The following is a 6,092-nucleotide window of genomic DNA, read 5'->3' as shown; positions in this document are numbered from 1 at the left end:
AATGAGCAACGAGCTTTGCACCAAGGACGAATCTCGGTCCAGTATATCTGAAGGAGCGTCTCCACCCCCATCGTTCTACCCGGACACTGAGGTCCAGCACCGAGGGCCTTCTGGTGGTTCCCTCACTGTGAGAAGCCAAGTTACAGGGAACCAGGAAGAGGGGCTTCTCAGTAGTGGCGTCCTGTGGAACGTCCTCCCACCAGATGTCAAAGAGAACAACAACTACCAGACTTTCAGAAGAAATCTGAAGGCAGCCCTGTTTAGAGAAGCTTTTAATGTTTGATGTATTGCAGTATTTTAATGGTTTTTTGGAAGCCACCCAGTGTGGCTGGGGAAGCCCAGCCAGATGGGCAGGGTATAAATAATAAATTATTATTATTATTATTATTATTATTATTATTATTAATAATATCATTTGGAAACCTGCGGCCACCAGTTGCTGTTGACTGCATTCCCGGTCAGTCACAACCTCCCCTCATAGCTCACCCAAACCTTTTAAAGGAGAGGAGAGGCACTTTATAGAATGGTTTGCCACAACCCCAGCTCACTCGCCTGCCTGTTTCCGTTGTCATATTGGAGTTGGTGTGGTCGCCTATGGGCAGCCACATGAACTGCAGCATGGTGACAGCCTTACATTTTTCTATACAGGCAACTCCCCATTCATGCATGTTCAAGGTGCGCGCACATTGCTGCAAACCTGGAAGTGGCACGAGAAGAGGAAAAAACAGCCCTAAATGTGTGTGAAAGTGACAAAAATGGCACGAAAACAGCGTCTAGCAATCCCAGAGGCCTTTGCAAGTGCAATCCCAGGAGCCCTTGCATTGACCTTTGAGGCCAATGAAGAGTTGGGTTTTGAGCAAGGAGGTTTGGAGAGAGTGATTGTGGGTGGATCTTGTAAGTGCTGCTGGTTTTTCAAGGGTTCCCAGAGATTTAGAGGGTGTTTGCAAGCTTTTTCAATGGTGTTCCCAATATACAAAATTTCGCTTAAATGTGTGGTGCCTGGGAATGTTAATGGGGAGGATTGCCTCTCCTGGTATGTCCGACGGAGGACCTTACGGTCTTCAAACAAAAACATATTGGAGGTCCCAGGCCACAGGGAGGTTAGGCTGGCCTCAACCAGAGCCAGGGCTTTTTCGGCTGTGGCCCCGATCTGGTAGAACGCTTTATCACGAGAGACTAGGGCCCTGCGGGACTTGACATCTTTCCGAAGGGCCTGCAAGACAGCTGTTCCACCAGGCCTTTGGCCAGGGCACAGTCTGACCCTCTTCTTTGGTAATCCTCACAGAACTCTAGCCCAATGGTTGCCATTAATTTGATTTTGAATTGATTTTAAAATGAATTGATTTTAGAATGCTGTGTTACTTTTATTGTTGTTAGCTGCTCTGAGCCCGGCTTCGGCTGGGGAGGGCAGAATATAAATAAAAAATTTGATGATGATGATGATGATGATGATGATGATGATGAAAGTGCTGTTGCACCTACTGGTTGCCCACTGTGAGAATAGGATGCTGCAACAGATAGTCCTTTGGCTGAATTCAGCAGGGCTCCTCTTACATTCATACCAGGTATAAATTGCTTTACTTTGTTTATTTTAAGCTGCTACGGGAACCTTGCATTTTGGGGCAGTCCACAGATGCTGCAAATCAATAAATAGGAGCAATAAATGGGGATCGTCCAAGGCATCCTGGAGCTTGTACTGTGCAGAGTTTCACCCTCGATGTTCTAGGTCAGGAAGTGGGTCAGAAGAAACAGAGACAGTCCACAGCATCTCTGAGAGAGTGGAATAGTACTGGGATCTGATAAGCTCTGGGATGCTCAATGCACCCAAATCCAGTTCTCCTTTTATCTAATCTTTCCCCACTCTCATCCGCTAATCCATATTATACCCCTAGATTCAGAAGGGGGCCTCCCAGTCAAAACATAAACCCTTATCTCCAATGCTAAGTCAAAACCTTTAGCTCAGTGGCACCTTCCCAAGCACTGCCACCCCCCCCCCCCTCAGCACCCATCCAACTTGTTCCCCCCAGCAATTCGCAATCAGTTGCAGGCTTGAGCAAACACAAGACCACGCTTTGCCACAAATTCTCATTCTTGGACATTGTGTACAAGTTTCCTGAAGGAGATAATGCCCTTCCTTGCCTCAGAACCGTAGCTAGGGGATCCTGTAAACAAAACAGTCAACTTGAGCTTTCGCATGGAGAACGGTGCCAAAACAGCCACGTCACAAACTCCAAGGTTGCGTGTTATCGGGAGCGGTGAAGCCAGCATTAAAGGAACATTTGTAACTGCTGTGTGACAACAGTAATTGCCATCTTTCCATGTCCGAGAACAGCTGAGGGGAAAACAAAGGAAATACAGAGCCGAGATGTAGCCACATGACTAGACTTCTGTTGGCGAAGGTTGGCTGAATAGGCCCAAGATGAAGTGGACACATCCACAAAGGAATTTATCCTTTCATTGGAAGGGTTTAATCGTGAACTGCCCTCTCCTCCTTCTTTTCGCCACTGGTTCCCTCTTATTTAGGTTATGTGAAAGTGGACAGCCTAGAGTAAGCTGGTATCTCAGAAACTGGGTCTCTGCTGGCACAGACGTGGGTCACATCCGCACAACACAATAAGGTTGAGGGACACTGGCGTAAATAAACTTGCTTCCATTGGAGATTGCAAGTGGTCCCCTCCTCCAAACCAGCAAATACTATTCCAAGTAAGGCCACTTTCACAGTCATGATTTTGTGCAAAGAATCCTGGGAACTGTTGTTTGTTAAGAGTCTCTTAGCACCCTTAACAAACTATCGTTCCCAGAATGTTGGAGAGGGGTGGAGATCAGATCTATTAAAGCGGCATTAAATATTTGGTCTGGGTGCGAGCTTTCAACTGCAATTTCCATCTTAGACCTAGGGACTTTAACAACCACCCTAATTTTTCTACTTTTTTGCTGTTTTTTCCCCTCATTCAGCCACCTCCTGCTTTGTGAAACATCTTTGCCTGAAGAAGAGTTCTGGAGACCCTGAAAGCTCGCCACATTTTTGTGACTTTTTGGTTGGTCTTAATAAAAGCATTGCCCAACTTACTTTCTTTTACAATTACCAATGTTCCCTTAAGGCAAAGAAATGACTGGAAATTATTATTTTTTAATGATGTCCTAGCAGAATTTCAAGGAAAACATATGCACATTTTAAACCAGGGTTGCTTTACACACACAGCACACATTTAAAGCACATTTAAAACACATTGCTTTCCCTGAAGACACCTGGGGAACTGTAGTACACTCCTCACAAAGCTACAAATCCCAGCACCCTTAACAATCTCAGCCCCCCCCCCCCCCAGCATCCTTTGGGGCAAGTCATGCACTTTAAATGCATGCTATGTACACAGCCGTGGTTTTAACATTTGCTGTGCTGTGAAACAGAAAATGTGTACCTTGGTTACAGTAAGCCTGCAACTTATAGGGATTGCACCTAAAGCCAAAATTGTGTATAGTCAAAACACATTGGGTTCAATGGCAGGTGCGGTTGCCAAAGTCATTGCTCCCAGAATACCCACCCCTTTCTATTTTTTTTCTCTTTTTGCCATGCATGTAAAGCTGAATAATGTGCTTAAGTTGTGGGCTTACTGAACTTAATATTCTAGATGTGGTGGAAATGCAATGGAAGGGAGATGGCAAACTTTCTTAGGCTTGGTGTAAGCAAACATGTGAGGGCTTTCATGAGCATCTGCACATCCAGTTGACAAGTCACAGTAAAAGTAAACTTGCCTGCTCTTTCTCATCATCCTCTCTCCACTATGATACAAAACAGGAATTAGTACGCTTGCTCTGACACCTCAGGGGTCAGATGAGTAGCACAAAAGGTTCCCAAACACTTTCGTAGCAAGTGAAGTCACAAAGAACCTTGCGGTCTTCCTTCCTCTCAGCTTATGTGTCTCCTCAGTTTATTTTATTACTCCTTTTAAATCCCCTCCCCTTTCCTTGTCAAATTGTATGTGCTTCTGGAGAGTTAGGAAGATTATGGTTTTGTTCTCTCTAAAAAATAAAGAGAGAGAGTGCTGTTTTGGATGGGTAACTATCGAAACTAGAGTGGAGACCAAAATTCCCCTTCAAGCCAAATTCACAGGAGTTGTCCTGAGGTAAAAATTCTGAGGGAAGCCAGCCGTGTTTTAAAAATAAAGATTATTAACAGTCCTCAGGGCAAGGCAGGGCAGAGATTGCCCTCAACTGTAAAGTTAACCACTAGATTTCACCTCAGGCAAAGTTCACAGCAGCTAACTTCAAGGACGGTGGACTGGAGAACAAATTTTCCAGGTGGCCTAGTGACATAGAATCTCTCAGGGCCAAAATGGACACAGCATGGGCTAAAGACCATATCAGCAATTTCCATGCACTTTTAGATGCGGTTACCCAGTTGGGCACAATGTTCACACAAAAATGGCATGTGGCTGAGAGCAGAGACAGATTTAGGGTTGTGCGAGTGGGTGTGCATGCTTTGGGAAGGAAGCGTGAGGCTCTGAGAACGTCCTAGAGTCCTCCCGCCTCCTTCCCCCAACCTGGTTAGTGTTTTCTCAGCTTTGGCTCTAGCACCCAGCCATAACCCTTGTGCCTCCTTCCCAAAGTCGGTCACCTCGTTTCCCCTTTGGGAAAGCAGCATTAGGGTTTGGGGTAGGGAGCAAAATTTTGGCCTTGCGCAGGGCACCATAGTGCCCAAGTCCACCACTGCTGAGAGGATAGGGTCATCAATGACAGCTGTGGTAACTTTTTACTGCATCCATTGTTGGAGGTAGTTTGCCTCTGAATACCAGTGAGGAGAGTGATATAATACTCATGTTAAAGCTTGCAGGTTTCCTCGTGGAGCTGTTTTTGGATTTCCCCTCCCTTAGGATTCCTTTTCTAAATACAGTGGTACCTCGGGTTAAGTACTTAATTCATTCTAGAGGTCCATTCTTAACCTGAAACTGTTCTTAACCTGAAGCACCACTTTAGCTAATGGGGCCTCCTGCTGCCGCCGTGCCGCCATAGCATGATTTCTGTTCTCATCCTGAAGCAAAGTTCTTAACCCGAGGTACTACTTCTGGGTTAGCGGAGTCTGTAACCTGAAGCGCATGTAACCTGAAGCATATGTAACCTGAGGTACCACTGTATTTTTTGTGCATTTCTGCAAAACATAAAAATTAGGGTTCCCGCCAAGCCTGCTGATATCTCCTCCTTGTGCATGAATGATTGTTTTGGCTACATGACCATCTCCACTTGGGAAGCTTCCTTATACAGTCATACCTCGGGTTACAGATGCTTCAGGTTGCATTTTTTCAGGCTGCGGACCACCAAAACCCGGAAGTACTAGAACAGGTTGCTTCCGGGTTTCAGTGGTCGCGCATGCGCAGAAGCGCCAAATCGCAACTCATGCGTGCACAGACGCACCGCTGCGGGTTGCGGACGCTGTGGGTTGCGGACGTGCATCCCCCACAGATCACGTTCGCAACCCGAGCACCCACTGTACAGAGTCAGACTCTTGGTCCATGTAGCCCCATATCATCTGCACTGACGTGCAGTGGCTATCCAGGGTTTCAGGCAGGGGTCTCCCTACCTGGAGATGTTGTAGATTGAACTTCGTGCCTTCTGCATGCAAAGCAGATGTTCTGCCACCGAATCATGGCGCCATTCTGCACTCACAGCCTGAACATTAGAAACAGAGGGAATGAATTTGCACCCTGGGGTGTGTTTGTTATAGTGTTTGTGATGTGTGATTGCTGCGAAGGGTGACTTTTAGGGTTAGGGGTTAGCAGGGTCAGAGCTGGTGTTGAGAGATGAACACCAAAATTAAAAAAAAAAAATCTGAAGCCTTGTGATGTTCTTATCGTGGGGGTTGCTGTTGAACTGCAAAGTCCACAGAAAGTGTTGCCTCGAGTGAACTAAAGGAGTTTCACTTCTTGGCTGCTTTTCTACCAGTGACATTACTGCTCTGTCAGCTAGGGCCCAAAATACGCAGCAATTTGTTTCCCACATTGTTTATCAGGAAATGGACCCGGAACAGGAAGAACAGGTCAAAGGTCAGCATTAGGACGAACGGGAAAACTTCATACATCAACAAACATTTTCTGCCT

This window comes from Podarcis liolepis, assembly GCF_965112155.1.
Source record: "Podarcis liolepis genome assembly, chromosome: 8".
In the NCBI taxonomy this organism is placed as follows: Eukaryota; Metazoa; Chordata; class Lepidosauria; order Squamata; family Lacertidae; genus Podarcis; species Podarcis liolepis.
The sequence above is the reverse complement of the archived record's forward strand: the minus strand, read 5'-3'. Positions refer to the sequence as shown.